Here is an 8,673-nt window from a genome sequence, read left to right as displayed (position 1 = left end):
AAAACCTTAAAAATTCCTCTTTTTTTTTTTTTTTTGTCCATGCAAAGTGGTACCTGGGATGTAGGATGTGATATTAGTCTCCACACACAGCAGAAATGGCATCAGAGCTGCTTGGGAGGTGAGGCTGGCAGGGAGCCTGGAGCATGTCAGGTTTTTCTCACTGAGATGTATCCTGCATGGGACACTGCATGCGCTTTGGCAAACGTGTTCATCTGCAGCTGGTCCATGAGCCAGCATTAGGGGCACATCTCGTGCTTGGAGACACTCCAAACCACATAGGACCACAAGGCATCAGCACAGCTGAGCTGAAACCAAGGCAGGCAAAAGGCCAACTTGGCCTTTCCAAGAGCCAGCAGGAGCTGGAGGAAAGAAGATTGCCTTGGGCAGACAGGCTCTTGCCTTCCCTTGGGGTCCTGCAGGTGGTAAAGCTCATCTTTCCCCAACAGGGACACATCCTCCTGGCTGCAAAACCAGCATACCCTAGGACTTCCCTCCACTTCTTGACTTGGCACCCCCCAAAAAGCCCCTCAGGGGTGTCAGCTGCATATGCCATCCCTCACTTGGTGCCCCAAACAGTTAGGCGGTACTGAGCCTTGTTAGGCAGCTGCTGCCTGCTGCTCTGCAGCCAGCTGGAACACCTACCCTCTCGCCAGCAAGCTGCCTGTTATCTGCCGGGATCAGCCGCTCAAATGGGAGGGTGTTTCAGCAGGGCTTGGCACACTCCCTTCCCCAAGGCTCGTACTATTTGGGGAGAGAAAGCGCAGGGCGCTCCCCTCCGATGCTATCGTGGTTTGGAGGCAGTGGGAAGCGCTGGGATGCGTCATCCCCTGCAACCCTGTTGGTTCCCACCCGCCTCGCAGTGGGGCCCAGACACCCTCTGTGTCTGGTGGGTACACAGACATCACTACTGTGGTGAGGCCGTGTCGCTCTTTTGGGAGATTTTGCAAGCGGATCTCTCTGAGGAAGCCCTTTGCAGAGCCACCTCTACCCCTGCAAGTAAGCACACTCATCCATTATCACGTATCACACAAGAGCTTGCTCTTCCTCACCTCTGTCCTCTCTGGCTTGCTCTGCTCCTCAGGCTGATAGCAGGCTCTTAAGCACCCCACTGATGCCAAATCTGGGCTTTGCCTTCCTGCATTGCTCAGGAAGAGCCAGTCTCACGTGCTCAGCACAGTCCAGGTGTCAACTGTCCACACCTTATGTAAAAGACAGAATCCACACTTGGGGTCTCCTTGGTTCTTTCCTCCAGATTTGGAGCTGGGCAAGGTTCACAACAACAGTTGTTGCTGGTAATACAGACCGTTTTGCCAGGACCTCAAGTTCAGCAGTGGCAGCACAGACATAGTCTCCCTCTCTTCCACCTTGTGCTCTTCAGCCTTTCCCAAACAAAGGACCATCTAATTTTTCTGGAAGAAAGCCAGTGACTAGCTCACATCCAAGCAGAACTAGGTAGCTTGGGAAAAAGTGTGCTGATGTGCTTAGCAGCCAAGTAAACAACACGGCATTGCTCTATAGGATTGTAGCCTTGCTCTTGTTATGATGGACATTGAGGCTGAACACTGACGAGCTTTGGCTGGGGGCACAGATCTTGACTTGCCAACTGACTGCCTGGCCATGTGCATGGGCAGGGGGGCTTTTCTGTGGGACAGCTTTGAGGATTTTGTGAAGCATTGCTGGCCCGTGCGCTGCTGGTTGAGAAATGTTTCGGCGTGGAGTATAGTCACAGTTGGGGCAAAGGGTTGATTAGATGTAGTGTCAGCTTCTCCTTAGCCTCTTCGCAGCAGAAGCCTGGGGGAAGAGGGATGGACATTCACTTGCAGCATCCACGCATCAGACATTTGGTGGCAAGTGCTGCTCACTTGACCATGAAGCCTACTCTTCTCTAATAGCATAGAAGGTAAGGGAGAGTCCATCAGCCAGCCAGGTATTTTGGGGAGTACCCTATATACCGCATAGATAGCCAGTCTGTGGAGCATGCATCATGGGGCAGGTCAGTGCCGTCTGTTCATCCCATAGCAAGTTCACCAGGCACACCATGAGTGCAAGGGCCCTTGCACCAGAGGGAGGCTCAGCCTTTACACCTCCGGCTGCTGACCCCTGAGAATCCCCCAGAGCTGGGAAAGCTTCTTTCTTGGCAAAAGCAAAGTAAATGGCTGCAAGGGAGCACAGCCCATAAGGGGAAGACAGAAGGCAGTGCCTGAGGATGGGGGAAGGCGCTGGGCACATCCCTGTGGGCAAGTTGAGACAGAAGCATCAAGGAGCAGAAGTGGGACTCCAGCGAACCTCCCTTCTAGACAGAGGGGTGTTTATCAGTTCCTCTTGGTTGCAGCTACTGATGGTGGTTACCCAACAGGGTTACTGAACCTGCCTGATTTACCCTCCTGTCCCAGACCCTGGGCTGGTGACAACATATCAGAGAACACACTGACATGATTCATGTGGTGTTCCCTGGCTCTAGAGGGCTTGTTCATTTCTGTTCATCCTCACCCTGGAAGTCCAAGGCCTTAAGTCCTACAGTCTAAGAGTTTTCTTATGTAGGGTGGATTAGCTTCAAAAACCCCAGACATCTGAGAGGTATCAGCCTCTAGGCCCTAGGGCATTTTCTCCAGAAGCAGACAGGATGTGATATTTCCATTCTCACCAAACCAAACAGGGAAAACCAGGGAGATTCTCCTGGCCTCTGCACTAGCTAAATTTAGTCAGGCAGGTTCAAGCTGTAATATAATGCACCTCCTCCCATTCAAAGGGAAGATGGGGAGATGAGAGAAGTCCACAGGTCAAGCCCATGATAAGTAGGTAACCTTAGAGGGAAAGCAATGTCCTGTCCCTACAGGGTCTGCTGTTGTGTAAACTCCCCCCAAGGGGGACAGGCCCTTTGCAGGACCCAGCCCTAAGCCAACCTCTGGGTGAGGCATCCCCCAGCCGGGGCAGGCTGAGCATCCTGGGCTTGTTTTACCGGCTCTGCCACCCACGAGCTCCTGGAAGGAGCAACCCAAGGGGCCCTGCTGGGTGCAGATGTTGGGTTGGAGCAGTGCACGCTTGGTGCTGGGCAGGCCCAAGAGAAGACCGCTTTTTTTTGAGCTCAGTTTTGTCACCCTTTGGGGTGCCTGCCAGCCCAGGGGCACATGGAGAGGTCCAGAAATGGGGGCCTCCTTGCATAGCCCTTGATGAGTGCCAAGCTGGTGCCTGTTCAGGATGCGAGCTGTCAGAGAGGGAAGTGTCACCGGGCAAGCAGGCATCGGCTGTGGCTTTCCTGGAGAGAAACAAGCAGGGGGCAAAAACCCCAGCTCCCCCAGATGCACCCCTTCTTAACAATAGCACTGTCAGCAAGGGCTTGTGCTGCGTGGCAGGGCTCCCCATGGCCCTCAGGGATTTATCTAACCCCTGATGAGATTCAGGGAAGCATGCCATTCTGACAGTCCTTCCCGCTTTGGAAACAAAGATGTTTGTCTCTCTTTGTGGCGGCCTGCTTATTTGGGGGAAAGGGAAGGAAAAACAGCAGCAAGCAGAACAGGGCCTTGCCCCACATGGCGCGTTATTCGGTTGCCCTAGGGGTGCAAGCTCAGCTTTGTGGGTAGGGAAGGTCTGACCTGCTGAGCAAGTTGAGGAGGACCTGTGCCCACGAGCGGGGATGAGCAGCGCGGGAGGCAAAGCAGTGGCTGGGAGAAGGACCCATCAGGGCTGGTGGGGCAGGGCAGCTGGTGGCCAGCCCTGCAAGTGGACAGGACCGTTTCTCCAGCCATGAAGGTTTGAGTCCAAGGAGAGTAGCCAAAACCAGAAGCAGCCTGCCAGCTTCCCTAGGGATTGATCCCCTCTCCAAATGGCTCAGCTGGTCTCTTGACTTGGATATCACAGAGAAAACAAATGCACCTGCTGCTACTCCCTGTGTTCTCCTCCTCATCTTCCTTCTGTTGTGCTGAAGGCTTTGATGGGAGGACTGCCCACCTTACATCCCCACTGTTCTCAACACTCCCAGCTGGTGGGCGAAGGTACTACTGAACTTGCTCAACAGGTAAAACCTTCCCTCCCTGTGAAATCTCTCCCTTCGTTTACGACTGCCTTGCCTCTGAGCCAAGGATACCTTTTTGGCAGCTCCAGGTTGGGCATGGAGCACTGTTTTCCTCTGGGATTTTATTACTTGCTTTGTTTCTCAGGGTGTCAGCTTGGTGCTGGGCAGGCCCAAGAGAAGACCGCTTTTTTTTGAGCTCAGTTTTGTCACCCTTTGGGGTGCCTGCCAGCCCAGGGGCACATGGAGAGGTCCAGAAATGGGGGCCTCCTTGCATAGCCCTTGATGAGTGCCAAGCTGGTGCCTGTTCAGGATGCGAGCTGTCAGAGAGGGAAGTGTCACCGGGCAAGCAGGCATCGGCTGTGGCTTTCCTGGAGAGAAACAAGCAGGGGGCAAAAACCCCAGCTCCCCCAGATGCACCCCTTCTTAACAATAGCACTGTCAGCAAGGGCTTGTGCTGCGTGGCAGGGCTCCCCATGGCCCTCAGGGATTTATCTAACCCCTGATGAGATTCAGGGAAGCATGCCATTCTGACAGTCCTTCCCGCTTTGGAAACAAAGATGTTTGTCTCTCTTTGTGGCGGCCTGCTTATTTGGGGGAAAGGGAAGGAAAAACAGCAGCAAGCAGAACAGGGCCTTGCCCCACATGGCGCGTTATTCGGTTGCCCTAGGGGTGCAAGCTCAGCTTTGTGGGTAGGGAAGGTCTGACCTGCTGAGCAAGTTGAGGAGGACCTGTGCCCACGAGCGGGGATGAGCAGCGCGGGAGGCAAAGCAGTGGCTGGGAGAAGGACCCATCAGGGCTGGTGGGGCAGGGCAGCTGGTGGCCAGCCCTGCAAGTGGACAGGACCGTTTCTCCAGCCATGAAGGTTTGAGTCCAAGGAGAGTAGCCAAAACCAGAAGCAGCCTGCCAGCTTCCCTAGGGATTGATCCCCTCTCCAAATGGCTCAGCTGGTCTCTTGACTTGGATATCACAGAGAAAACAAATGCACCTGCTGCTACTCCCTGTGTTCTCCTCCTCATCTTCCTTCTGTTGTGCTGAAGGCTTTGATGGGAGGACTGCCCACCTTACATCCCCACTGTTCTCAACACTCCCAGCTGGTGGGCGAAGGTACTACTGAACTTGCTCAACAGGTAAAACCTTCCCTCCCTGTGAAATCTCTCCCTTCGTTTACGACTGCCTTGCCTCTGAGCCAAGGATACCTTTTTGGCAGCTCCAGGTTGGGCATGGAGCACTGTTTTCCTCTGGGATTTTATTACTTGCTTTGTTTCTCAGGGTGTCTCAGTTGGACTTCCTTCAAACTCTCCATCACTTCATCGCTATCTGCTCTCTTCCTTCCCCCAGCCCTTCATGGATCCCATGAGTGACAGGGAAACCAGAGGGCACCTGGCACCTCCTGGAAATCTCTCTGTCCAAAACATCCACTACTGAGCTGTGCTACAACCTCCACATAGACTGAGCCATGCAGCATCCCACCCTGCCACCAGGCTGCCCAGCTGCATGTCCTGGGCTACCTCTTCCCTGTCTCTCTGCCTCAGGATTACTGCTTGGCTGCAGGGACCCCTCAGGGCAAGGGAGTGGGTTGTCCTTCCTGCGCCCAGGCAGGGCACTCCAAGGAGCACCACCAAGGTCAGTGCATCCATTCTTGCTGCTCAGACCCTCCAAGCACAGCTCTGGGGATGAATCAGAGAGAAAGGAGCAGAGAGCCAAGGACTGATGTTCATCCCCAGATGTCCGGGTCAGCCCTCTGGCAGAGCAGGGTGCTGTGCTACAGGACTCTGGTCTCAGCAAACACCAGCCTTCACCTCTTCTTGCATTGTGCGGTGTCCGTCAGGCTAAGGCTTCCTGAAAAACAGCTCTTCAAGTTCTGAAGACAGGCCAGGGAAGCCCTGTGAGCTGAGCCTTGACCGAGAGGATCTTTAGGTACAGCAAGCTGTTAAAGAATTTGGAAAGATGCAAGAGGGGTTGAACTGACAGCAGCCTTTCTTGCTTTGGAGCAACTCTGTCTTTTGGGAACAACCAACGTGTTGCTCCTGGGCCCTGCATGTATTATGGCCTGAGCAAGGTCAGGATCTGTGCTGGGACCAGTTCATTCAATGCAATGGGACTGGATGGGTGATTTCAGGTTTGTCAGACCGTTGGCCAGAGGGAAAGGCAGGCCAGGTTGCTGCAATCACTTGATTAGGCTGGATCCAGCTGCATAGGGTGGTGGGATGCTGGTGAGGCAGGAGTCAGGTGTCTCCAACCTTCTGCTCCCATAGCTCTCCAGGTCTGTTGGGCACATAAAGGGATTTGGGATGAAGACTACTCCATGTGTAAAGCTGCTAGCTGTCATGTGAAAGAAATACCTTGCAGAAAGACTCTATCTTCCCCAGAGAGCGATGTCTTATGCTTTGAAGCCATCACACCCCATGCTTTGGGATGCAAGAATGAGGGACGAAGGGAAGTGCCATTCAGCCCTGGAGACATTCTTCAGGTCCGTGGACATGGAGGTAAGACCTTGTCCTCAGAACCGAGGCCTCCTCATTCCAACCTAATAGTAAGACCCTAGTTGAGCAAGGGTAGTCCCAAAGTGTGTCCGTACAGCTCTGCAGTGAAGCCCAGGGCACTGGGCCAGTTGGGGCATCCCTGTTGGAGGAAACTTAATCCTCCACACATGTACCCACCCTTGGGGATCACACACTTGCTGCAGTTTGGGTCAGGCCAGCCTCAAAAATGCTGGGCTCTACCTTCTTTAAAGTAGACAACCTAAGTGAAGAGCATGACTGACCAAAGCTGGTGGACTGCAGCTTGCCCAGGAGATGGTCCCCAAGACTGGCTCTGGATGCTGACCCACTCCCCACCGATTTACTATTTCCCCTTTTGGAAACCAGTGCTCTCCCACTGCAGAAAGGCCAAGCTGTGCCTGGTGAGTGGCTGTGTCTCAGCCCAGTTGGGGGACAGATGGTTTTACCCCTCAGAGTGAAACTGAGATGCTGGTCTCTGTGCTGCTATTCCCAGAAGCAGAAGTGGGTGAGGATGCCATGGTCATGCCATGAGCTGGCCACCCCTCTTGCAAGCAGGAGCATGGCAGCTGGCTCAGAGCGATACTCCCCGTGGGGAAACGGGGCACTTTCTGAGAAAAGCAGGCTCTCGGCAAGCAGCGTGCCAGCAGAGCTCTCTGGGCAGGGATGGGAGCTGCTGGAGATGGGGTGGCCTGGTTTGCTGGGCATATGCTCACACTTTTCAGGGGAGACTCACAAATGGCTCAGAGATGTATGCTTGTGCATTTTTTTGGCCCGGCACAGTTCTGCCCAAGGCCGAATAACACCACTGTGCGTTTGCAGGGCCTCCCTCTGTCCTGAGTGTCCAGGGAAGGGAGTGTCAGCTCAGACCCCACAGAGCCCCAGCACCGTGGCAGGGTGCAGGTACCTGCATGTTCTGGGGGTGTTTCTGAAGACAAGATACTCTTTGGTCCCTCCAAGAGGCTGAAGCGTGAAATGCACTGCTTTTCTTCCTTGCTTTCTTTTGCAATGCAATGTCTTTCAGCCTTCTGGGTTGTGCACACATGCTTCTGGGAGCATCATGACTTCCACTAAGGACAATCACCCAGTGCTGTAATACCATGGACCAAGCCTCAGCAGCACCAGCAGAGCTGATGGGAACGCCAGCTTGGGTATGTGGCACAAGAGGCAGGGTCAGAGCTGGCCTGGCCAGAGGGAGAGAGGATGGTGGGTGAGCAAGTGATGCCTCCAGGATGAGAATGGGGACCCTGAGAACCTCTCAAGGCATCTCCTCCCCGGGGAATGTACCACACTGCACTGCTCCTGCCTCCACTCAGCTGAGGGAGGAGGATGCTCAGAGCATGCCAATACCCACCACTCCTTTTTGGTAGCCCTCCCCAGTTCTGGGATCCTCTGTTGTCCCCCCCCAAGCAGTTTTGAGTGGACATTTTCAGAGTGCTGGCACACTGGCCGCTATCACAGTGGGTGCCCTGCCTCCCCCTGGCACCTCATGAAGGTGGCTCCCCAGTCTCCCATTGCTGGTTGCATCTCAACACCATACCAGCTGCAGGTGGACTGAGTCCCTGGCCTCCATCTGCAACCAGGACAAGCACTGACAAGCCCCAGCTCGCCAGTATGCCTTTACCCAGCCAGGGTGTTTCAGCTCTACCTGCAGAGGAGCAGAGAGCTCCCTCCCTGCATTGCAGCAGGGTGCCAAGCCCGACTGTGCTGCTAGCCATGCTTGTGGGCCACCTGACCACAGATGGTGGCAGCCTTGCTGGCATGGCAGCTGCCTCACTCCTGCTGAACGTCTGTGGCCTCCTCCTTTTGAAACACCACTCCTCGGGGGCAAACCAGCCAGGCACCAGCGAATGAGCTGGGATGAAGGTGAGGGCTGCCATTACAACAGCAGGACTGTGTACGTGCAGCTTCCCAGCATCCTGTGACCACAGTCCCAGGCTCTCTCCTTTCCCCTGCCTGGCCAAGCCTGCGTAGCTGCGGAGGAGAGGGGGCACTGCCCTCCACATGGGCCTGGAAAGGGGCAATGCACATGGATTTGGGGTTGCTGCACCCCTTGGAAAAGGTTGCAGGTGGCTCACAAGAGTCAATCTGGCCCTCTTCCCCATCCCACTGCTCCAGACTTCAAGTTTGATTCATAAAGATTTAGGTATCTGAAACTGCTGC

The sequence above is a fragment of the Calidris pugnax genome, unplaced genomic scaffold, assembly GCF_001431845.1.
Source record: "Calidris pugnax isolate Ruff unplaced genomic scaffold, ASM143184v1 scaffold44, whole genome shotgun sequence".
Lineage (NCBI taxonomy): Eukaryota > Metazoa > Chordata > Aves > Charadriiformes > Scolopacidae > Calidris > Calidris pugnax.
Note: the sequence above shows the minus strand (reverse complement) of the source record.